The sequence below is a fragment of the Corapipo altera genome, unplaced genomic scaffold (assembly GCF_003945725.1).
Source record: "Corapipo altera isolate COAL_440 unplaced genomic scaffold, ASM394572v1 301, whole genome shotgun sequence".
Classification (NCBI taxonomy): Eukaryota; Metazoa; Chordata; class Aves; order Passeriformes; family Pipridae; genus Corapipo; species Corapipo altera.
Window position 1 is genome coordinate 1,148,604 of NW_020884926.1, and position 26,383 is coordinate 1,174,986.

The 26,383-nt window shown below is 48.7% G+C and overlaps 1 protein-coding gene across 2 annotated transcripts in view; it reads right to left on the minus strand.

Annotated features, from left to right (window-relative positions):
* SKI (SKI proto-oncogene) overlaps positions 1-26,383 on the minus strand; it is a 94,885-nt gene that overhangs the window by 50,254 nt on the left and 18,248 nt on the right. The window lies entirely within an intron of this gene.

The following is a 26,383-nucleotide window of genomic DNA, read 5'->3' on the forward strand; positions in this document are numbered from 1 at the left end:
GCCCTGCTCCATCCCTGAGGAACCGGGGGAGCCCTGCTCCATCCCTGGCCTCCACATCCCACTCCATGCAGGTCTCTGCACACGGGTCCCATAAAGGCACCTACCTGTGCCTCCCCAGCCCAGTTCACCCTCCTGTCCCTCCTCCCCAGCCCGGCCCAGCCACTCCTTTGTCACTGCAGGTCACCCCCAGCCAAGTGCTCGGTAATTCCCCACAGCCCGATTTGTCCCGAGGCGGACGGAGGAGGGACGGGCTCGGGAACGCACACGGGATATTTGAAATACTGTCGAATGTCACCCAAGGGGAACCTTTGCCCTAAAATTGTCACACAATTTCCCTGGCTGGGACGATGTCCAAGGCAAATCCATTCAGCAGCAGTGCATGACTTCCTGCCGTGCCTCCGGGCCAGGCAGCCCCGGCAGCGGGTTACGGGAGCATCTGGGGAGGGACACGGGCTGTGCTGCTCTCTGGGTGTCCCCTGCTCCACCCTCAGCGTCACCTTGAGCCTCTTTCAGGGTTCTGACCCAAATTCTCAGCCCCTGAGCAACCAGCAAAGGCTGTCAGAGAGCAAGGGCCTGGCACCAAGGGCTGCCCCCCGAGCCTGGAACATGGTGTGACAGAGAGAGCCCATGAACACAGGGCCGGCTGCTCCTCGAGACACCAGGCACACATTTCACATGGGAAGGTCACTCACACCCAACACACCATAAATCCCCTTCCCCCATGTTGGTTTTCTAGTTATATGCCCTAATTGGAATGAATTTGGCACATCACCTGGGAAATCAAACTGCATCTCTAATCATCTACAGAGCATTTCATGGAGACCTTTTGACTACATATCCACATCCAGACACCGGCATCCTCCGGATTATTCACTTTGCCTGTTGAACTAAGGGCAGTTTAAAACTTCAGAGCGGGGTTAATGACCCAGCAGGACCGTTCCTTCCTGAGAACTGGGCAGCAATTCCATGATTCCATTATCACCCTGTGTTATTATTCCATATTCCACTCCGCAACTGCACAAGGAACCCTCTGCTAGCAGGCACCCAGGACAGCCCAGCAGCCCGGATTTGCTCCCCAGGGAAGGGGAGTTCCCATGGACAGACCCCATGGTGGGGGGCTGGTGCTGCTCCCCTGCAGCCCCTGCACTCCAGCGGGGCTGGAACCAGAATCCATTGGCTGAAGTTTTTAAGGTCACGTCACCTCAGATTTTTTGATAAAGGCTGAGCAGTGCTTGCCTGTGAGTAAATGCAGCCAGCCCTCAGAGGCGTTGTTGCATGTCAACTGGAGGAAGTGATTAAAAATTAATGCAGGCGAGGAGATAGAGAAACCTGAAAGGGTGTGCCCGTAAAATACACTTTCAATCTGTCTCGTCAGCAAAAGAGGAAAGAAATCAGATTCTTATAATACCAGACTCTAGGGAAGTGGTTGGGGCATGAACTCCGTGTTCTCTTGCAGGCTCCCCCCCAGCAGTCGGGAACAAGGAACCCCACGTTACCACAGAGCTGCTTCCTCCTGCCTGCCCGGGTGGGGTGGGTGCTGGAAGGAGGGGGAGGATGTGTGGGGTGTGGAGGCACTGCTGGGATGTGCCATCCCACCCCTCTCCAGCAGATGGGAGGGAGCTGCCCTCGTGCCACCTGCCCCCGCCTGCTCTGGGTTTGTTGTTTGGCTTTTCCTTTTATTATTATTTGATCCTCACTAAACAGCCCTGAAACGCAGAACCCGCTTCTCGAGGCTGCTCTGGGGCTGGGCACACAGAGCAGACACATGCAGAGCAGGAAAAGGAAAGACAAACTTAACAGCTTTTCAGGAAGTGGAATTCGGGGCTAATTTTGGTGTTTTACACCACCTTCATGCACAAACCTATGTCTGAGACACTTAGTTTGGCTGATAACAAAGATCTGAGGAACCAGCAAAAGAGTAGAACCTTCCACTGCCCACTAAAGGAATGTTTCTCCTCAAACTGGAGATGCACCAGCTCACCCCAGAGCAGCAGTCCTGTCTGGAACCTGAATGGCTCTTTGGGTTGGGTAATTTAATTAGCAGATGTAGTTTCTTCTTTGGTGTCTGGCAAGCAGCAGGATTCAATCTTATTCTTCTAAACAGACTGAACAGTTTATTTAGAAAAAAAAGCTAATTTTTGGGTTGGAAAAAGATGAGGCAGGAGAAGGTACCCAGTTCATGGGATTAGCAGCAAAACAGTCACATTTCAGCTTCACGAGACTTCTCAGGAAGCCTGGGCTGCTGTTCTGTCCCAGCCCCTCACTCTCCCTACCCACACCAAAAATCCCAGTCATGTCATTAACAAGTTCAGACTCCTCTGCTCCTCACTGAAGGGTCTGAACTCGTGACCTCTGCCATCTGCAAGCCCTCTTGACTCCTCCGTGCACCATCATCCACCCCCTGGGACTCCCAGGTTTTACTGCTCCCTCTCCACTGCTGGCAGCACAGTGAAAATGGGGATGAAGCATAAAAAGGGATAATAATAAATGCAGGGCCTTTCTGTGATGGCAGAGCCTGCAGGCTGTGACAGGAATCCCTGGCTGTGGATATCAGCACTGGCTGGACAGGACCTTCATCCCAGAGCTCCATCCCAGCTCTGCAGTTACTGAAGTAAATAACTAAATGGATTCAGCAGGGGAAAACCTCAGAAAACCCCTCAGGGGAAAAAAAAAAAATGGGGAGGTGTCTCTCAAACCTGCCACTGAGCCCTGTGAGAGAACTCACAGTGCAAAAAACACCCCAAACAACAGCAAACATCACTTGGAGGGGGGCAAAAAACACCCACAGAGAAATGGTCCCCTTATCATTTCTTCTGAGCGTGGAGCACACACGACTTTTCTTAATTATTCCTGATGTTCATTGTAGGTTGCATCATTTTGGAACACCGACGGTATCATTTTTAAAACTCTGGTTGCCATGGCAGCACAGAATGTGGCTCTTAAATGTACTCTGCTTGCACATTCCTCTGATGAGAGGCTGCTTTTCTTTTTTTTTTTTTTTTTTTGCAAGAAAAAAAAAAAGCATCTCCACCAAGAAATATGATATAATGACAAAAAATGACAAAAAAACCCACAAAAACCTAGAGAGCAAGAAAATGGTGGCTTAAAAAAATGGGGGGGAGAGGAGGGGGCATAAACTGGGGTGAAAATAGAGCCCCTTTGAAGAGCAGAGTGTGAGCAGTGCTGTGAGTGCAGACAAACCTCGGGGACAGCATTTCCAGCTCGGGGACAGCATTTATTTCCCTCTGGAAGGTCCTACTGGGGCAGTGACTCAGAGCCAGCACTTTGAACCCTGGGCAGTGCCCACAGGGGCAGGGGAGAAGGGCTGGGTTCCTGAGCAGCCCAGGAGTCTTCTCCCAAGGATTCCCTCAATCCCTGACACCACCACCCAGCCTGGCACTGGAACAGAGCTGAGACGACCAGGGATGATCCCTTAATGATAAATTTCCCATCCAACCACAACAAGCTCTGCCATCCCTGCCCTATATTCTTTCAAGGTACTGTATAATTTAGAGTCTTATGGGTGTTTTTTCCTCTATTTCAAAGTCCAATCCTTTCCTTAGGAATCTTCCAAGCAAGAGCCTCAGCTCAGATCAGCAGAGCCCCGTTTGAAAAGCAATGGCAGAGTATTTTTTGCACTCACAGGACTGTGCTCTTCAACACCAGGAGCAGGGTTTGAAACTTGGTTTGAATAAGATGCAGCCTTGTCAGTGATCCCCCCACCTCAGCCATCAGAACCATGGGCTGCACCCCTGCCATGGGCACTGCTGCACTCCTGCCTTCCCCGAGCCTGGGAAGGGAAAAGCAAGGCTTGCTTTTTGAAGTGCTCCTTCCCTTCTGGCTCCCACCAGCAGCAAGAGCGAAAATTTAAATTAAAATCATTTTCTCCAAATGTTCAGTGCAGTCTGGTTTTGGCACAAGCTCTCAAGCCATTTTATCCTCCCCTAACAAGCAGCCTATCACAAGAGATAACCCTCTAAGTGCTTCAGCTGAGCCTGTGAGCAGCCTTATCTCCCTTTCTGCAGACAGGTTAACAGAGACAAGGATTTTGAGGCCATCACTCAGCAGCAACCCAGAATGGAAACCAACTGTCCAGGCCAGGCCCACACCCCGATATGTTCTGACTGTCAGAAAAGAAATCATGTCCCAGGTCAGGAAATCACCTGCAATGATGGACAAAGGGAAGAGATTGAGTAAATGAGAATCACAATGACACAGCAACCTCCTGCTTTCAGGAAGGTGATGGGATGTTGCTCCAGGGATGACCAAATCCCAGTTTGCTGTGCCTGTGGGACTGGTTTAAGGTTTTGGTAACACTGTGGTTTCAGTGCCTTCATTTTGGGGGGAGCAGGAGTGAAGTTCAATGAACATCAGATGCTAAAATCAAGATAAAGAGCCCTGATTGTCCCCAGCTGCCCAGTCCTTGCTGTCTAACAACCAGGGCTCAGGCTGCCTTGGGCAGTCCAGCCAAACTCACCAGCAACTTTTGGAAAAGAATGCAAATGCCTGGATTTAAAGTTTATGTAACTTTTTTTTTTCCCTTGCAGATTTTCAAACAGCTCTAGGCCCACGTTTCAAACACCCTCAGGTTCACTCTATGACCATTGTAATCAAGATTAACTGTGACCCAGAAATAATCTCATCCTACTTCTGTGTTAGACTCATGAACCATTTTTCCTGTGTTCTAGAATCAACTCAGGTTATCCTCACATATAATACTTAAGGCCAAACACACAAACAGGACTGACTGCCACAGAACCAAAGGGTTGTGTCTGAGGAAACAAGACTCACACAAACCTACTCCTTCTCAAGCTCTTCTACTTTTACTTCTTCAGAACCTTCAGAAGTCAGGAGGGAACCACAACAATCCCAAAAAGGAGAGCACACTGAGATGCAAACTAAGTAACAGATCTCTCCTGATAAAATATTGGACTCAGAGTCATGTCCAAGTCAGATTTTTACCACTTTGAAACATTTCTGAATGAAGGCACAGCTGCAATGGATGCCTCTGGATGTCTCTCTTCCCCTCTTCCCTGCCTGTACAGAAACAGGTAACTCCAAATTTGTTGCTTCCATGGCTGCACAACAGTCCCTGGGAGAGCTCCCAGTGACACAGGAACAGAAATGGGCAGGGGGATCGTGGGGGTGCCAGAGGGAAAAAAACCCACCCACCCTCCCTCAAAACCCAATTCCCCTGCAAGAGGCTTTGGTTTCCATGAGCCTGAACAGTCTGTGCCCTCTCCCCAGTGCAAGAGCCTCCTTTCTCTGCCCAGGGGAAGGAGGTGCTGCTGTCCTGGCTCGGGCACACAGCTGATGCTGCTTTTATTGGGGGAGATTAACCATAAACTGGATTGTGCCCCGAGTTCAGAGTTCAGCCTTATCTACGGAATCCTTCCCCTCTTTACACATTCCAAGGGTTCTTACAACTCCCAGTCACTCCAGCCTGCAATGTTAACCCCTGAACAAGCCCTCACAGAACTGCCTGAAGGAAAAGCAGGTTTGGGAGGGTTTTTTGACAAGGTATTTTTAACCACTCCAGTTTGCAGAAACAAAACAACTTTCACTTCCTTCAAAACAATCCATATGTCCATTCTGGTGTCTGTGCCACCGAATGCAAATCATTCTGCTTTCAAGTTGTGTACAAATAGAGACCAGGCTCTTGTCACTGGGTACACCAAAAAAAAAAAAAAAAAGGGGGGGGGGGGCAAATAATCTTGTACCTGGTTCCCCAGCCAAGGGACACCTCCCCATGACCTGACCTTGTCCAGATTTCCTCTGGAAGTGCAGCTGGGCATGGATCTGTTCCACATTCAAAGGGTGACAGGCAGCTCTGGTGGGATGGGAATGCTGCAGGATCATTATTTCCTGGGACACAATGGCACTGCTGCTTTCTGCAGCCCAGAAATCGCTCTGGCCTGAGAACCAAGCCAGTGGGATCTGGCGAGGGTTTGGGGTTGCTTTTAGGACACATCTCCCACTGCTCACTGGGGGGGTTTGGTTTTCTTCACCCACCCACCTACTGCACCCAATTAGTTTGCTCTGGGCTCGTGTACTAAACTTCCCACCAGTGGGAACATCTATTCTGTTTTTACTACCTCCAATTTCTACCACAATACAAATAAACTGTGACTAAAAATACACACCAGGATTGAATAACACTTTGTGGAACACTCCATGACATACCTACAAACCTACACAGGGCTCGCTGCTTCCCAGAAACTGAACCCTTTTGAGGTGGCTTTGGTTTGGACAACCAAAAACAAATATTCACTTCCTCGCTTTCAGTATTTCGTGACAAAAAGGGAAAAGTTCAATAGAGGCCAAGGTGCTGAACTTTGATAGTGAACAACTCACTGCACTGGAACACCCCCAAGGAGCAGCTGGGGAGCCCCAGGACAGGTCCAGCTCAGCTCTGGGCCTACAGATGAAGGGAAGGCTTAGGGGGGAAAGTCAAGATCTGACAAACTTTGAGCTGGTCTTGTTTTAATTGGGGAGGAGGGAGAAAATGCATATTTGAAATGCTTCTGAATTAATGCCTTGAAAATGATGAAATTCAAGCCTGCAGCAAACAAAGCCTCACCTGGCAGTGCAAACCCCTGCAGAGCCCCCCTGGGCCCTGTGCTCTGCAGCCAATTGCCTGGAAACCACATTTCCAGAAGAACCCAAATCCCACGGCACTGCCCCTGCCTGGACCAACAGCCTGGGCCTCCTCCCTGCTGGGGCTGCTCTCAAACAGCCCCTCAGCAAAGCCTTTCCCTCCAACACCACGTGCAAACCCAGCTCCACTGAAAAAGAAACCCAACCTTTCCAGCCAGGAAAACCCAGGATTCCCTGGAAGCACGAGAAGGGAACACAGAAATTAAGATATGTGTTACAACCCCCCTGATTTTCCTATAGAGATCCTTATCTTGATTAAACACATCTTCATTTTTTTTTTTCCTGTTCACAGCCTTCATATTTTAATGAGCAAATGCTTCTTTTTGGGTCTTGTATTGCTTAATTTTAAAGGAAAAGCCACTATCCCAAAGCAACAGCCTGTTTGTAAAGCACTATCTGAAATTTAAAGCCCTATTTCAATATTTTGGCTCTGTTCTGTTGTGGATCCAGTTGGGCTCCATCAGCAAAATCCCAGGTCTCTTTCCAGAAACTTCTCAGGGATTTTCTCAGAAGGCAAATGTGATGGATTAGAAAAGATACCAGCAAATTATGAAAGTTAATATGCAGCTGGGGAATGTGCACTCCTCTAACAGTCCACCTGGGCAAAGCAATCAGTGCTCTTGGATATTTCTCTGCAGATCCATCCCAATTCTGCACTGCACAACAGCAGCTTTCGCAGGAAAATGCCCTCTTACTGTCTGTTATCAGCAAAGCCCCCCAGGAATACACTTGGAAAACATTTTCCTATACTGTTTACAAGGAAATTAAACTGCAATCTGATGACAATGCATAGGAATGGTAAGACAGATGTCTTCTGCCAAGAGGGAATAATCCACAGCTCTGCCATTCAAGTGCTTTCATGATTTGTCCACTTTCTGTTTGTTTGCTTATTTTAAATAAACTTCTATTATAAAACGAAGTCCCCAAAGCACAAGAAATCTCAGATAAGGATTTCCAGATCCCAGAAACAACAGCAGAGAGGTGCCAGTATCTAGAACTAGAATTCTAGAACAGAACAGCAAGGACAAAACACATCTTCCAGTCGGAAATCAAGACATTTATCTGGGAAAAACCTCCCCAAGCTACTCTCACAATTTAAATACAAGACACAAAATATGTGTTACTCACCTAACTCCACCATCCAGCACAGACAGAGAAGAGAAAGGGGGGAGGGGGAATGTGACTCTTCCTCCTTTCTCCCCAAACCCGTTCATTCCTCCTCACAACTCAGGTGTATTTTCTTTGTGCCTCTTGTCACAGCAAGTCACATTTCCCAGAATTATGTCTCATATTTTCAATGGGGGAAAAAAAACAAAAATCCTGAGGGCCCTTGAGATGGTTTATGAATGTCTTGAGCACCAGTAAACTGGAGCCTACAAAGGCTTTCACTGAAAAAAGGGCTCCTGTTGTTAGAAAAGAGGCCCAAACGAGGCACAGCTGTTTGTCCCTCATTTGCAGCCCTGCTCATTTTCTGCTTTTCCACACAGCTGGGGAGTCCTGCAATTGCTTTGGGCTCTGAGGTTTATGTCTTGTTTTAAAATTAAGGTGAATACTCAGCTGCTCTTAACGAATAATACGCTTCACACATCGACAGCACACGTTATTTCCAGAACTTTCAACTGAGCTTGTGAGAAAGAGAAGGAATGAACTGCTCCTCCTAAAAAAAACACAGGGAGTCATAAAGAGAGAGATAAAACACCCCTGACCTGCCTGATGCCCCAGCCAGGGCTGATGATGGTGGTGAAATGGGACTCCTGAGAACCGACTGGAGGGCAATAAAGGCTCACACACACAAGAGCTGTGACCTTTGGAGCCCTGCACTGACACCCTGGAGGTGCTGGGCACAACTGGGAGTTCCCCACTCAGGGCCTCTCGAGAGAGACCCCCGGGTTTGAACCAGCACACGAGGCAGATGAGGAAAGGCACAGCTCTGGACAACGGGGCTACAAATGCTGCTGTCCTGATGAATTGTATGCCATTTAAACACCAGGGTGGATGCCAAGGCAACCCAAGAGTAGCACACCCCGAACTGAACAGCCTGCAAGCAAATGAATTAACCAGAGGGAGAAATTCAGGCTGGAGTCGGTTATGCCCTGAATTCCCCGGGCTGGATGCTCGGGGATGGTTTCAGCTGTGCTGTGTGAACATCACCTGCACTCCTCACTGCCCTGCACCAGCATCCCCCCAGGAGCAGCTCTGCCAGCAGCCTGTGAGCCAGCAGATGGTCCCTGATGGTCCCTGCAGCAATCAGGGAGGGCTGGTTTCTTCCTGACCGCTTTCACACTCGCTCCCAAGTGACAGGCACTAAATCCTGACATAAATCACTCCCGCCTGCTCCATCTACCCACCCGAAACGCGGGACGTGGATGTGTCAGCCTATTTCCTCCAGATCCACCCTCCTAGCTGAGCAGGAATCATGTGTCCTGTGCTTTCTAACAGGCTTTAATAAACGTTCAGACCAGCCTCTGTGCTCAGCAGTTGATTGATAGCAATTAGTTGGCACTGACAAGGATATTGCTTGATGTGACAGACCAACAAAACACACCAATTTGTGCCAAGAAAATGTGTTCAAAAAAGGTGGTACATCTATAGCTCTAACAGGGCTCCTGCACTAAAAAATTAAATATAATGAGCATGTTCAGTATAAATAAAGTACCACCTCACTGCAGGGCTGTATATGGATTTAATAAGCTGTACAAGGCCTGCAACGGGACGGGGCTGGTGGGTTTTTTAATTATCACTGCAATAAGGGCAAAATTCAGTTCTATGCCAACAAGACAACTTCATTACCTCAGTTTTATCTCTGCACCTAGCACTGCTTTCAGCTGGGCCAAGTCATTCAATGTAAGTGATTTTAAATGCCAATGGTGGTGTTAAATAGCGGGCAGGAAAAGACACAGTTCAATTGTCATGCGTGTCAGGAGCCTGGCACACACTGCACTGGAGATTTAAACCTCCTCTGTAAAGGGGAGCAGTTAAACTGCTGGTGAGGAAAGGAACACCAACATCATCCCCACACGGAAAAGCTGCACCAGTGTCAAACCAGACCCGTGTCAACAGCAACAGGCTCGCCCTTTGTGGGTGTTATACTTAATTTTAAAATGTTCCTAACTGACAAATCCGAACAAAAAGACCATTCTTATCAAGTCTGTTTGCACACATTCCAAGTACAGCTGCACTGACTTAGCTGCAGGACTTTAAATTCGCCCATTAGGTTAAATTATGCAGATTTTCCATGTGAACACAGCATGCTGTGGATCCCAGATGTGTAAAAATCTTAGGACCCGACTCTACAAACTGCTCTCCACCTGATGGGGACAAAAAGCATCAAGGACTGTCGTATTTATTTGAAAAATAAAAAAGCAAACCCAACATTCAACTCCTCCTGGCCAGTCCAGACAGGAACTGCCATCCCCATGCAAATATGTCCCTTTTGTGGAATGCAGGGCAGGGCACTGGAAGGGGAGGAACAACCTGGAGCCACTCCATCCATCGGTCTCTGCTTCTCTAGGAAACAGCACTTTCAAACCAACTGAAACGGGACCATTTCTGCCAGGGCAGGACAGGAATGTGTGAGAGCTCCCAGAGCTCCCCGTGGGGGGAAGAGAAGAGAGTTCTCTGTCCAGAGCTGCCGGACAGGAAGGAACCACTTGGCCAAGGCCGCGTGTTGTGACTGGACGTCCCCAGACTGGGGCAGGTTTCTGTGGTTTCCTGCAGACAGTTGTGACTGACACAACCCAAGGAACCTCCTCCTTCCCCTTCCTGTCTCATGACCTTTGGTGCCACTTGTTCAGGTTTTTACTGTGGGTAAGAGTTTCTGCAGCACACCCTCAGTTAGAGAGGCAAAAAACCATCCTGAGCTCTGGAGACTCAGCTCTTGGGAGATGCTGGGGATGTTTCCCCGATCTGCCACGAGTACCAACTGTTCTGACTCTTGCAGGATGAAAGAACAGTTTTGCCAGTATTATTTCCAGCTTCACCAGACACTTCCCCAGTGTGTCTGCATGAACATGCTTTGCACGGGAGGAAGTTTTTATTTATTTATTTATTTATTTATTTACCCAAACTTCACCAAGCCAAACTTCTGGATTTAGAGTAACACTTTTAGACTCAAGTTCTGGGAAGCACTGCTAGTCAGGTCAGATCAGTATTCCAATGTGAAGCATCTTTAAAGCGCATGGTAAATCTTAATCATTTTAAGTCCCTAAGAGAATTATCCTAAGCAACTTCTAAAATTATGTCCTGAGAATTGGGATTTCAAAGTAAGCATTTCTAATCTTCCATGCATCATTAGAAACCCTCCAGCCCTCAAAACCAACCCTGCCATGCTCCCCTTGGCTACTATTCATTTTGGTTTAATTCCCCACTTCTGGAATCGAGGCCCACCTGGAGCACCAGCTTAGCCTGGGCAGTGATATTTTCATTTCCATGTCATTAGAACCTGCAGTATCCAGGCAAAATGGTGGTTAAGCTTCCTCAGCAATCCACTATGACTGTGACAGGCAAGGCAGCAACAACTGGAGCTTCCAAAACGTGAGGTGTCAGTGCAGACAAAGCTCAGCCTTCCTCCCATCACCCCTCTGGTCACACTCAGCCCCTGGAGCTGGAACAATGGGAGCTGTGCGTGGATTTTCACGGCATTCCGAGCTCCTCAGCAGGACACTATATTGAGCATAAACTGGCTGTTTTAATAAAAATTGCCTGGCAACAGGGGTTTGTGTAATACAAACATTTCTACATAAAAACCCAAGGTAGCTTTCTCATGTGATTGCAGCCGGGCCCACAGTAATGCAGACCAGATGTGCCTCCTGCATTCCAGCATATTTGTTAATCTGGAGGTTCTGTGCTGTGTGGGAGGAAAAAACAGTTTATAGAATGATTCATATTAACCAGGTATGGCCGGTTTAAAATGCTCTTTATTACTCAGACAAAGAAATTAATCAAGTTCTCTTCTTTAGGAAAAGAGATCTTTTATCATCTATCTCTCTTTTATCATCCATCACCTTAAAAACACTCCACGTTCACAGTTTAACCTCCCTTGTATTTTATACTCGTTCCTGGTTTCAGACACTGCTCTCTGAATTGAGATGTAGTTGTTTTAATGCCTTAAGCCCCATCCTGCCCCTGCCCTGCCTGCTCCGAGTCAGCTCCTTGTGCTCCTTGTTTTCACTGGGAGCAGGAGAATCGGAACCACTGTGGCATTCAGGTCATGCTCAAAGTGTCTCTGTCAGACAGATGTTACTCCTGTCACATCTGGCAGCTGGAATTCTGCCCCTGCAGTGAAGGTGTCCAGGCTGGAATTCTGCTCCTGCAGTGAGGGGGTCCGAGCTGGAATTCTGCTCCTGCAGCGAGGGTGTCCAGGCTGGAATTCTGCTCCTGCAGCGAGGGTGTCCGAACCTGGGCGAGAAGCTCAGTGGGAGGAGCTCTGACTGTACACAACGTGCAAGTCAGCACAAGAGGACTCCTTATATAGTTATTCCGAGTTTTACTTTCCTACGGTAGAATTCTAAGAAGTACTAGATCTGCTGAATCACAGACGTGTTTCCCCCTTAGTGTCACCTGCTGCTGTGAGAGGATTGCCCAGAACTTCTGCTGACAACACACCTTCTGGAAGGATTTCATGTCCTGCTCTGAACAGCAGACCTCAAATCCTCACCTTCCAGTTTTCCTCCAAGGTCTCTACAGCAGCAGAACAACTTTTATAACCTACTAACTGTGTTCAGGAAAAAAAGAGAGGAGTACCCAGCCAGCCTGCCCTCACCAGCTCATTGTTTGGGAGCTGCCTGCCCACTCCTTCCCAGACGGGTTTAATTCCTGAATTCCCTGACAAAGTGGGACCTGTGTTTAATTCCTGAATTCCCTGACAAAGCCGGACCTGTGTTTAACTCCTACATTTCCTGACACAGTTGGAGCTGTGCTTAATTCCTGAATTCTCTGACAAAGCTGGAGCTCACGTTTAATTCCTGAATTCCCTGACAAAGCCGGACCTCTGTTTAATTCCTGAATTCCCTGACTAAATCGGAGCCGCGTTTAATTCCCGTATTCCCTCCCCAAAGCCGGGCTCGTGTCTAATCCCGATCCCGGCACTCTGAGCCTGCGCTGCCCAACCTCCTCCCGGCGCACGGAGCCCACGGCCGGGGTAGGAGGGGCTCGGAGCACAAGCCATTTTACAGTCTCTCGGCATTCCAGCCCGCTGCCTAATTCCCATCTTTGGAAGAAGAAAGCAGGGGGAGAGGCCGGGCTGAACTTTTGACCCGCGGCGCAGACACCCAGCCCGGGCAGGGCCGGGCCATAAAGGTGTCTGTGCGGGGCCGGCACCCACGACAATCGTCTGCAGCTTGTTTCCTCACCATCCTCCTCGCAGGAATGGTGATGACTCGTTTTATGATTGCCAGATGGTGGATTCTGCTGAGAGTGCCCTGTGACTGCCCTGACCCCACATAAAACCCGAGGGGCCGGGCCTGTCCCCCCCCCCCGTCCCTCCCCTCCCGGCGCGGGGGAGCCCCCGAGCCCCGCGGGACCGGGGGAGCATCTCTGGGGTCACCCCTCGGGACCAGGGTCTGTGCTGGGGGAGCATCTCTGGGGTCACCCCTCGGGACCAGGGTCTGTTCTCGGGGAGCATCTCTGCAGTCACCCCTGAGGATCAGGCTCCATGCTGGGGGAGCATCTCTGCAGCCATCCCTCGGGACCGAGTCTGTGCTGGGGGAGCATCTCTGCAGTCACTCCACACCTTCTCCGTCCTCTCCCGGGTCAGGACACACATCCAGCTGAGCCCGTGGATGTGCACACTGGTCACTCTCTCGTACCACAGCTGATGAGGCGTTTTTTAACTTCTAACTCACTTCTGATTTCCAGTTCACACTCAGAGCTGAGTCACTTGGCCTTACTCTGTTGTTTCTGCCCTTACTCCCTCTGCCATTTTAACTGCTAAAACCCCAAAGTTCACAACCTCGCTGTCCTAGGATTCCCCTCAGATGCGGCATCCTCCCCCACACGAGTGATAAATAAGATTTACAGGGATGCTGACTGCATCATCCTCTAATCTCCCCCCGACATACCAACACGCCATAAAGTTTAGTGTGCCCCCCTTTCTGGGGTTGTTTACAACACAATCCTGCCTCAGCTTCTGTCTTGAATAGCTATCACGAAGGTCACTCGGACCTAATTGCTCTCGGTGCCTCCTAATGACCACAAATAGCACCTTTTTAATGAGCAGAGAAGGGGCAGAAAGAAAGAAAGCGAAAAAGAAAAGAATTCAGCCTTTCAAACGCAGAGAAAGCCTCAACTCCGTGCTTCTCAATTATGCACATCTTTAACTTCTGGTGAACTTTGCAGACAGGAACTCGGAAGGTATCTTAATTTTTATCACCCAGATTTAATTAGGGAATTGATTCTCCTCTCACATACTTCAGTTGGATTTTATTGCTCCTCTGCTGCCTGAGGTGTTCTCTTCAATTGGGGTGTCCAGTGCAAGATCCTCACACAGAGCACAGACTCACCAGTGCTGGGAGGAAACCACAGTCACACACGTGAAAAATGGGGACTTTGGGTTGCTTTAGGGAGAATTTCCTATTTCCATGTGGATTGTTCAGGTTCAGGCATCACTGAAGTATGGATTCATCCTGGTCTGATACAGTTTTCTGCAGAAGACTTCACAATGCTCATTATTTCCCTTTTCTTTGTGATCCTTCCTGTTCTTACTCTTTCTAAATAACAAACCCAAAGGTTTCCAGGGATCCTCAAGTAACCCAGAGTGCAACAAAACCGACACAGTATGTTGGATTAGACAACTTGAAACACACTTCTCCAGGTTATAACTGCATATATATATATATATATATACACACACACATGCAATATGTATAAATGTATGTAACTGTAAATAACTCATTAATGAGCCCCCAAAAGAAATGAATATAATGGTTAAGGTAGTCCAATTTTCTGCAGTGACCAGAACCAAGGAATATGAACACGATTTCCCAACTGTCCCACTTGGGGATGATTCAGTTTGCTCATGTCTTCCCTTAGAGGTACACATTGTTCTGGAAGGAAGAATTTCTTTGGGAAATTCAGCTTCATCTTTGTTGGCTCTTCCCCTTTCCCTGCTTCCAGCAGAAGAGAAGGGTTTCTAATCCTGTTCCCATGATGGAGTTCTCCTTACTCACTCCTGGGACAAAGCACACATTATTTTGGCCATACTGACTTCTCTTACTCTTCGTTGTGAAATCTACCTTGGGCTGAACAGCAAATTCTCAGCACACCTTTCTCCTGCCATTTTTGCTTTAGGATTCTGTATTTTGTTTGTCTCTTGGTGTAACATCTGGTCAGCAGAAGGGCTGATCCACCCTCTTATTTACTGCATGCATGTAACTCACATCCCAACACTAAACACAGACCACATGAATCCTTCCAGCACTGCCAGAGACTCTGATACTCTTAAAATACCTATAAAAACACAGGAAGTTATTTACTGAATTTAGCATGCACTTTGCCCATAAATGAGTTAACATGGAGGGGAAAAAAGAGGGGGGTTTTATTAATTAACACAGGGCTGGGGAACATTTTGAGAAAAGGGAGTGTGGAATGTGGATACCTTTTATAGTGGCGCCTGAACACAACTGGACTCACTGTCTTTAAAAAAAAAAAAGAATTTACCAAGACAGCCCTTATTTTTGCTTAGCAAAGTGACAAATGAGCCCAGAGCAGCTCAACCCAGAACAGCCACGAGCCAGTCCAACCTCGTACAGCTGAGCCAGAGGGAAGGGACAGGAATTCCAGGCTCACTGTACAGCAAGACTTGTAAAATCTGAGTTTATTTACAGTCAATTCTTGCTGTAATTAAGAGGTTTAGGTAAACAGTTAAGTAGCTCCTTCAGCATCTTCTCCATGAAGTAACACACCCTCCTTGAAGTAAACCCTGGTTTGCAAAGTGTGTTTCTGCAGGGAGCTCCCTTGAAATGCTGTGCCATCCAGGTCCTTCTCCCACAAAAAAGTGCAACGCATTTTAGGGGGAAACCCAAAGCTAAACGTGATTTCCATTTTCCAGAGCAGCTCTGAGGATGGGAGGGAGCACTGAGATGGTGCTGTTTAAACCACCCCCCTGCTATTTACACTCGTAAGAAACTCTGCTTTCAACTCAGCTCAGGGCATTTTGATAATCATCCAAACTTTTATCTTTTTCCTCCAACACTGAGGTTGGTTTCTGGATTTTCTACTTCTTCAAAGAGGCCCCGTGTTACCAAACAGGATCCTGCTTAGTTTTTTTCTGTGTACAAAGGGCAGCAATGAGTGTTTCCAAGATCTCACCAGGCCAAAGGCAGCACAGGGATTTTCTCCATATAGGCAGCTCCCAGGTCTCCCCTTGGTTAATCCCAGGCTGCAGGGGATCCATGGAAGCTGGCAGGGCATCCTCCTCACTGACCACACAGCTTCCTCTGAGCACTCACAGCTGGGCAGTCACCACACCCAGCTTTTATCCTCAGGTCTGGAGATCCAGCAGGGAGGTCAGAATTCCACACTGGAGGGAAAAATTCCTGGTCCTGGGCTGTGCCAGCAGGAAAAGCTCATCTAGTCACCAGGATGCAGCAGAGCCAGACCAGAGGGTTCTGTTTGCAGGTTCACCAGGTAACTTCTTGTGTGGCCACAGCCAAGCCATAGGGTTGTTCTCTATCTCAGCTCACTCCTCCAAGGGGCAGAGAAAAAGAAACTCTTTGTCCCAGGGTCACACAATGGCTCTTTAACACATGGAAGTGTCCAATGGTCTCTGGCAAACTAACAGGGAAGGCAGAGGCTCCTGGTGGAGCTGCTGGAGCTGCAGCCCCCCAGCCCGGGATGTCACACACAAGCTTCTTTAAATGCAGCAGCAAAGCCCTGTGAAAGGGCTGTGACCCTGCTCAGCCTCCTGTCCCTGCTCTGGCTCCCTGTGCCCTCAATCCCAGCGCAGCGGCTCCGGGTGCAGGTGCCAAAGCCCAGCAGGGCCGGGCTGCCCTGCTGGAAACAGCTCCAACAAATCCTTGCAGACAGCGCTGGAGAGGAGACGCTGCCGGATCAGAACAGCCACCTGAGGTGACCCCTCTCCAGCCTCGCTCGGTTACATAAGCCCGGAGCAGGAGCGGGAAGCGCCGGGAATGCGGCAGGAGGGAAGGGAAGGGAAGGGAATGCTGGGGCCAGCGGGGCCCTTCGAGCCCATCCCAGGCAGGAACTTCTCCAACACTGTGCAGGGCTGTGTCCCTGCCCTTCACAGCAACACAGTCATCCACTGGGCACCCAAATCCCGGGAGCAGGTGGCACCACAAGGGTAGGAAGGGACACGTTCCACGGAGAAGTGAAGCACAGACTCTTCTGTGTGGGACACCTGAGGAGCTACACCATGACAAACACAGCCCAGGGAATGTTCAGACACATCCCAGGATCCCTCAGTCGGGCATCAGGAGCCCCTAGACAGAACAGAAGCACCCGCAGAGTGTTTATTCCTGCTCCTTTGCCCCAGGATGGTGGGTAAGGAACAGGGGGCTGAGGCACATGCTCCAGTTCTGTGGCTGAGGAAGCACTGCCTCTGACTCCGGGAGCAGAGCTATCTGTCTGGAAAACTGTGTGCCAGGATCAAAATAAACTCCGGGGGAAAAAAGAAGCAACACCTTTTGAACTCATCCATGCAAGTAAGTGAACAGGCTGGACCAAGATTTACCAAGAGGTTTGGTTTATTCATGTTGTTTTCTGAGTCTCTCCACAGTCTTAATGGGGAGTGGCAAAGGGCATCCTGAAGATCTTAAACACTCTTTATCCTCTAGAGACCCAAAATAGCGTCTTGTGATGTACTTGTGAAATTCTAAAGAAGTCACACAAAAGCCCAGAAGCCACAGGCAGGGGAAAATGGAGCACAGCAACACATCTTATGATCACATGGACCACAGGAACATGCAGGAGAGGGGGAGAGAGACATTCCTTCTCTGAATGAGTCCTGAATGGGAGCCTGGGAACTGCATGTTTGGGAGAACTTTAAAAGGGACTTCTAAAGAAGGGGCAGGGGCTTTCCCAGCACTGACCCCCGACCAGTAAATCACTGAGTTCACTGGCTTTTTACTGCCACCCGTATGGCCCTGCTTGAGAGCCTCCAGTTTGCATCAGGATCTGACTTCAATTGCAAGCTGCTCCCAGAAGATACTCGGGCTCAGATCAAAGAGTGCTGAACACTTTTAAAGGCTTTAGCCAGGGACCTGTGCTGTGGGTAATTTAATTAACAGTTCAGCATCCAATACAAGACTGCAGCCAACTCTGATACTGCCAGTCTTGATCCCCTTGGAGAATGACCCAGGATTATTCCAGGAGAGAGAATTCATCTCCTCTGGCTTACTGGCTGTTTGCAGACAAGGTCATTAAGTGTGACACCACTGTGCTTCCCCTCCTCCCTCTTTTTCTTACTTTGAAAGTTTCCCTCATTATATGAATGAAATGTTCTCTCCCCAGTGATGTTCCTCAGAGGACCAGAAGCCAGGCTGTCCCACTGCCCATCCAGGCTCTGTGATGTTAAATTAATACTTGATGTTACTCAGAGGGCCCTGAAACACGGTTTAGAGATGTTCTGAAAGTCACTGCTGAACCAGGAACAGGCCATGAAGTATTTCTCAGTCTTTTCAAGAAGAGTTCCCTGGAACCTGCTGACCCCCCCTCTTAAAGAGGAAAGAGCAAAATAAACCAACGTAAGAAGGAGAGGAGAGATTCCTTCTTGTTAAATCCTATTTCTGTAAAAGCAGAACTGGCTCTTTGAATCTGCATTCAGGTAGTTCTGCTTTTGCTCAGTTCAGATGGAAAATTCATAGAAAATGGAGAGACAAGCAATTCTGGGCCTCCAATGAAAAGCCACCTACCAAGCTCCTTCAACTCTCCTCAGATGAACTCCATGGATATTGGTTCACTTAAAGCAAGATATGAAGGACAGTGGGTTGCTGAATGTGCTTTCTCTCCGGAGAGCAGCAGAAGGCTGTTGTGACTGGGAACAGGGAGCAGTAGGAAGTTACCCTGTCCTCTCCATGGAAACACGAACTCGATGCTCTCAGTTTCTCCACAGTCACACAGATTTTCCAGAGGCTCACTGGAGTTTACAATCTCCAGCCTTGTAAGGCAAGTGAGAGATGAAACAGAACAGATTTTTCTTCAAAGGAACTACTAATGTGAAATTACTTTCATCATAGCAAATTTTGGCATCAAGTGCAAAGAGAGATCTGAAACTCCAACTGCATCGACATGCACAAATAGGAACTGGAAGCTTCATTTCACTCTCATCTTATCCAAACAGATGATGCTTTATCCCATCACAGCCATTGCAAAGAACAAAGTGATCCCGTGAAACAGGAGGAAGAACTTGGACCCTGCTCTGTGCTCAGCTATCCATCAGCACATCCATTTCCATCGGCAGGAATCAGAGGTGTCAGAAAGGACAAATCCGGGCTCTCACTGCTCACCCACTGCCTGGTGCCCCGAGAAGTGATTCTGAAGTTCTGCAAGAGTCACCTGTGCCCTTCAGGATGGGCAACTTCAGAATGTGCACATGTGGCACTTTGTGAATGTGGGACCAACACCAGGCGTGTCCAGCTGCACACACAGGCTCACGGGGGGCCTCTGAAGATCACAGGCACTGAGCAAACTATGCTCCAGCTCTGCCAGTGTCCATCCAGACCCAGAGGAGCCACAGTCTGCCCTGTTTCCCGTATCAATCCCACACAAAGCACAAGTGACACCTCCCTGGCACAGCTGACTGCCAACATGCCCCTCAGAGACAGCCCTTACCACCGGACATCCATGGGAATATGGATTTCAGAGTCACTATTGTTTTCTCCTCCCTGCAAAGGGAAGGGATTCCCCATCCCCCACAGCCCTCTCTCCCTCATTTCCATCTGGCTGACGCTGCACCGACGCTGAAGCTCCAGCTGGATCCCACAGCACTGTCTTGAACATCGTGTTCCAGCCGAGCTGAACTGGAGGAGCCTCCCGGCTGCAGCACAAATCACAGGCTTCACGGACACACAAGAGCAGCCTCTCACTGACAGCCCTGCCCCTGGTACCCGGAGCACAGGCTGGAGCAGGGACAGGCTGGAGCAGGGACAGGCTGGAGCAGGGCTGGCTCATGGAGCAGGGCTGGCTCATGGAGCAGGGACAGGCTGGAGCAGGGCTGGCTCATGGAAGGAGGCCAGTTGTTGTGCTCCAGGAGTTTTGTTTGGGTTTGCAGACACTGCCTCCTTTCACAGCAAGCAGACAAACGGGGAGACTCTCTCTCTCTCTTTCCCTAATGAGAGGGGGTTTACTCCAGTACTCCTGAAGCCTTCCCAGACTCCCACAGTGCCACTCCAACAAGTGCTTTTAAGGCAGGATTCGGTGGGACAGGGGAGCCCCAGCACTGGGGTCACAGCTCCATATCTCTGCATTTTCCCTCTCCCCCAGTGAAAGGCGTGAGAGCCTCTGGCCACAACAGAAGCCAAAACCTGGCTCCCAGTTGAGTTCCCAGAAAACACGTGTAAAGGCAGTCCCTGGCATTTCTGAGGGCAGGGAGTTTCCCCTCCCTCCTTCAGGCAGAAAGCACAGCACCTTGCAGGAAGAGTTAACAGGACTGGGCTGTTTAATACTTTACCCTCATCAAACATGGTAAGAGGCCTCCCATGCTGGAAACTCCTGTGACCCAGTTAAAGACAGTGACCCAATTCTGTTATGTCAGGAATGAAGCCCTTCTAATTTTCTCAAACAAGAACCATTTCAACTGAACAATTCCATACCAGTACAACCAGCCCTCGCTCACAACAGATATTTGTAAAATAACTTTTTTCTTGCCACAGACTCACCCTTTTACAACCCCGTTCATGTCAGTGCATCTTCCAGGTGCTTCACAAATTAGGAAAACACATTTAATATAGAGTAATTGCCCATATTCAGATTCCCCTCTTGCTTTCAAAGGGAAGAATTCTAACCTCAAACCAGGAGACCTTTCCAGCAAACATCTGCACTGGTCTGAGTGGTGCTTTCCAGGCAATATTACTCCTATTTCTCATTTACACGAAACCCTCTTTGTCCCCTGAGGCGAAGGGAAGGCACAGGTGCCACGAAAGGTGAGTGTACTGGGAAGTGTCTCTGGTACAGCACAAAAAGGTCCCTCTGATGAAAGCCTGTGCCCTTTGCACGGGGCAGTCAGGTGCCAAGTGACACCTCTGGCTGGGCACAGCGTGACAAGGTGAACTGAGCCACAACCCCAGAGGAGGTGCCAGTCAGTGCCCCTGTGTGTCAACCCAGGAAACAAAGGATTTGCTTTACCTGAAACTTTTTTACTACCTTGGAAAGTTCTGATTTACACCAATCCCCCCCAAGCCTACTGAGAACTCCATTTCTAAGTGAATTAAATAATTTTCAAACCTATTCTTTTCAAACTACCAACAAGTTGGAGGGGGAGGACATCACACCTTCACTTCTTAATTCATTATATCTCGATGTGGAGTGAATACAAGGAGATTTTAGACATGAGGGTTAAGGCCCTGGCCAAAAAGCCCCAACTGAGAGTTGTCAGAAGAGGAGGAGGCACAGTTCTTTATTCAAGTTTCTATCTGACCTAAACCTGCCTTGCCAGCACAGTAGACTCAATCTAAGATTGCTGGCTCTGAGCAGGGACAGATGTTATCTCACAGCTGTCATTATGCCATTGACTCACATCACCTGAGAAGACCTCTGGGCTGCAGGGCTGGGACATCCAGTACAAACACCTGGGCCTCACATCCCTCTGCCTTTCAACAGCTTCACCCCAGATGGGAAGTCCTCTGGCAACTCCACCAAAAAGGCTATTTTTTTTTTCCTTAGTTTTTCTTTTTAATAGACAGGACAACAGAAAGAGAATGGAATACAGGCAGAGCTCAACATCCAAAGAATCTGAAAAATTAATTCACACATTCTTCCCGTGGCACTGGGGACACCCATATATGATAAAATAAGCAGGTTTGACTGTATGGGCACCAGCACCACCTCACATGGCTGGATTTCCTCCTTTCTGCCACAGAACATTCTCCTGCACATCACAGATCTGGGCTCCTTCACACTGGTCCTGCCCCTTTCCCACTCTGCCCGAGAGATCAAATGAGGTGAGGAGCACATCCTTCTTCCCCTCCCAGCCTGGGAGCCCTCCCAGCTCTGAGCACCCTTCCAGGCAGCACAGCTGCACTGGGGAATTGGTTAAAAAGAGGAAGTTTTCCTTGACACCAGAGGAGTGACACCCTGGAGACGGCGCTTGTGCAACCTCCCCGTCAGAGAATCAAAAATAAAACCACAGCACAAGGTTTCACCATCATCTCTCCCCCTCCCTCAGCAGAAAGAGTTGCACTGCAGGACCCCACAAAAAGGTCTACAGAAAAATGATGCAGACTGAGTTTGGCAGGAGCCTTCCTAGGCCCCATCCCCAAAATGCCACCAGGAGGGTTCTGTATTCACAATAAACACATTTTTCTTTTAACACGGTGCTAATTAGAGAAGGAGAAATTGTTTGGCACTTTCTCTTCTGAGTACGTCAACAGCCTCTGAGGACAACACTCCTTGTCTCTGCCACTGCCTAAATTCAGAGCAACCACAAGCCTGTAATGAGTTACGTGTGAAAGCCAAGGTGAGGTAACGTCTTGGCACCTTTCATACATATTCATAGAGAAACAACAGTTCTCAGCAGTAACACGCTCCTGTGTACATGTAAAATGCTCCACAGAATTCCTCCCAAGACCTGTGCTGGGCAGGGAGGTAAATACTCCAGGTGCTGCTTCCCGGAGAAGTGGGACAAGGTGCAGTGGAGTCACTGCCCAAGGTCACCCAGCTCAGTGCTGTCAGGAGCTGGGACTATAAAAACCATCTCTTGCCTCAGTGTTCTGCCCTACCCAGGGAGCCAGCATTACCTCCCTGCACCTCTGGGAATAACAATAACACCACCCATGAACAAGTCAGACCGAGCAAACACCAAGTAATTCCAGAGGAGGGATGAATGAACTCCTGTGTAGTTAATTCCAGGAGCTGATCCAGTTCAGGCCTGCCCACGAAGAGAGGGAAATTCTTTCACACACGCAGGAAGAAGAAAGAAAGAAAGAAAGAAAGAAAGATGAGGAAAAGAGACAGAAGTGAAGCACAGGGTGTAAGGCTCCATAATCCCTGAGCAGGAGCTGGAACAGCCTGGCTGCCCCAAGGACAGAGCTGCCTCAACAGGGACCCGATTTTTAAAGTGCATAAATGCCTTGCTAACCTGACTTACCCTGCGCAGCCTCCAAGGTGTGCTTGTGGCTTTAAATATTTTCTCGTTGCTGCTTTGAAGGCAAGAACAGACACGATCTCCACAGCACCCACTGCGTGGCTGGGGGGAGGAGGAGGAGGTGAATACTGTAGCTAGCTGAGAACTGTCAGATTGTGTTTGCCATCAAGGAATGCCATTTCCCAACGCCTGAGTTTAACTCTGGAATGAGATGCACGCTGCTGCTGACCCCTCTGCCGACACCCCAGAGACTCCCTTATCTCATCAGCCCCTGAGCAGCCCGTCCTCACTCCCCCGCGTGCGTGTTCCCAAACTGTCAATCTCCCCGCAGTGACTCACAAGGTTCTGAACCCACCATTCGCCTCTGAGTCTCACTATTTTTTCATACGAGTCCTTCTGGTTTAGATTGAGAGGCATCTTATTCTTCTTAAATGCTAAAAGCGAAATTAAAAAGGATCACTGAAAGCGATGTGCCCCCAGCACAACAGCCTCCCTGAGAGCCCAGCACACTTCAAAGGCAAACACAGGGATCTCATCCTGCTCTCCCCTCAGAGTGCTGTAAATTAGCAATAATTCCACTGAAGTCAGTCAAGCCACAATCATTAGAACAACCTCTGTGAGCAAACGTGAAGCAGGGCCTGCCTGTGGGCACATTTCAGGAGTGGCACCAGGCTAGAAAACATATTGCAAGGGTGTGTTAAAGTTTAGGTCGGCGTTACAGACTCTCCGTGTGCTCCCCTCACAGCCCACTGAGAACAAGAATCCTCCTTCCCCACATGATAATGCCCATTATCATACAGTGCAAGCACCACCTGTGCATCACTAACACAGCCCTGGAAGGTGGGGGGGCTGGAGAGAGATGCCAACCAAAATTCCAAGGCAGGCTTTGTTTGTCATCCCCACGTGCCACAGATGCATCGCCCACCAGGGAAGGCTTCAGTTCCTTACCTTCTGTCACCCCACAATTCCGATTATCCCACGTCAAACCGAAGGCTCGCTCAAGGAGGCGTTTTAAAAACTGGTGGAGTTCAGCCACTGGTAATGGAACTGTTTCAATGCCTTCTCCTCCAGCCCCACTGCACAGAGCAGGAGGGAGGGAGGGGGATCCAGGCAGCTCTCCCCCAAAACATTCACGGGGACATTTTGATGTTCCTTAAGCTACTGAATAACTTGACCAAAATGGAAAGGGTTCCAGCAAACATGCTTATCTTCCAGAGAGCACAGAACCCAACCCAAACATACACATCCATTCATTATTGGATTTGCTGTTTTAATCAGCAAGTACCAGTGACTCAATTAGCCTCTTAGCAGTGCCTAAATGGCACTAATTCAGCCCGCTGGCTGCTGCAGACACACAGCCCGGGCTGTCCCCTCGGATTCCACGGGAACAGCACAGCCATTCTTCTCCTGACAGCACCAGGGGCCCAGACAGTCTCCTGCTCCCTCTCCCTGCCTCTGTTCTGCCAACCACACAGAAAGAAAAGACCCCAGGGCTGACTGTGTGTGAGCGTTGAGTAGGAGGGAAAAGGAAGAGGGAGACACTATTTCTATTCATTTTACAGCTTCATCCTTCAAAAGCCTTTCTAAAAAAAAAAAAAAAAATATTGAAAAATGCATTCCCAGAAGCTCATGGTTTAGAGCAACAGCCCAGTCAAGTGTTAAAGATACTGACCTGAGCTTTACCCACCACAGCTCCTGCACAAGAGGTTCACTAATTACACAAGTACTTCTGGAAGTATTATTTGGTTCTGTCCAAGGCTTCCACGACTGTTGTTCTGTTCCTTACATTTGGGGGGTTTAGGACAAAGGATAAACCATCAACTGCCCAAAGTGTGAAGGTTTCATTTGTCCATCTCCAGCAGTAACACCCAGCACCAGTGGCCAAACCACCCAAGCCCAGCGTGCTCTGTGCACTCCCCAGCACATTTGTGCGGTTCAGTTTTGTGGCTCTCCCTTATATAACAATTCATTTTCAGGCAGATTGATTCCCTGGTGAGTTGTTGCACATTGTGCAGCCATAAAAGCACCAGTGACAGTCAGAGAAGGTGACAGGAGCAGGAGGCTGGTGTGAGGGCAGAAGCCAAAAGGACTTTTGGCAGCAAGTAGAGTAGATGTCAAATTAAAGTGACCAAGCAACTACAGCTTCAGAAGTATTGACTCAGTATGAACAAAATGTGCTGTCAAAACACAACATGTCAGAACTGAGCCCATCAGATCTAGTTTATATGATGACTATACATAGAATTACAGGTCAGGAGAAACATGGGAGACCTTAGAGGAAAAAACCTTTGCTAATTAAGTTACAATGTGGAAAGCAGAGTATTCTCACCCAGAAAAAAAGAGCAAAGGACTCATGAGCTCTTCTCACTCATTTCCATGACCTTTCTCATAACTTAAAACTGAAGGCTCCTTAAAAAATGGTCAAAAGTAGGTTCACTCTTGGTTTGAGAGCCACATTTGCAAAAGAGGTAATATTGCTTTAAATCCCTCCCAGCAGCTTCCCAGCTGACAACCACTTGGCATCCAAAGGCTAGGTAGGGACTTGGCAAACACACAGCATTTCTACAACAATATTTGCTACATAAAATGAAACAAACAAATAAAAGAGAATATCCCTTTCAAGTACTAGACAGTAAACAGGCCCTGCACTCCCACTCCCCTTTCCTTATTAATATTCAACAGTTTAAAATAAAGATGTACCAAAAAACCACCAGGGAATCCAGGGAATTCATTAAGCCTTCAGTATTTCAGTTCACCAGTCTCTGATTTCCAGTCAGCTGAAGATGGAAAGTCATTACTTCAGCTACAGCCCAGGTCAGAGGGAAGACTAATCTCAGAGTGACAAAGCTGCCAGATTTCAGGTTTGGGATGAATGCAGCCTGGTTTGGGAATTATAAGGGAGAATAAGGAGAATGCAGTATCTTAATTAAGGAAAACCAACCAACCTGTGCCAACAAACAAGGACACACAGGCAGGCAGCACAGATCAGTGTTTCTGAGGAGAAGCCACAGAGTGAAACCTGGGCAGGGCAGGGACCTATTCTTGCATGTTGAAGGGGGTTTGATACCTTTTAGAGATGCTCACGTATAAATTCCACGTCCTTCCCCCTTCCCAGCTATTGCTTCCATACAGATACTGCCCAGACTGTTCCAGAGGCACCTCACCCTGCAGAATCCCCCCCTGCACAAAAGCCAACGTCACCTTTCCTGCACTAAGGGAAGAGGAAATTGCTGCCAGCGAGGGGAACTCCATGGGAAGTGTGCAGAGACAATATCCTGCCTGCTGCATCCCAGCTTCTAAAAACAGTCATGGATTTGCACAGCAGCTCTGTCTGTGCTGCTGAATCCACTGCCCATCCCTGCTCCCCTCACTGCCCATATCCCTGCTTCCCTCACTGCCCACATCCCTGCTTCCCTCACTGCCCACATCCCAGCTCCTTACTGGTCATCCCAGCTCCTCACTGCCCATATC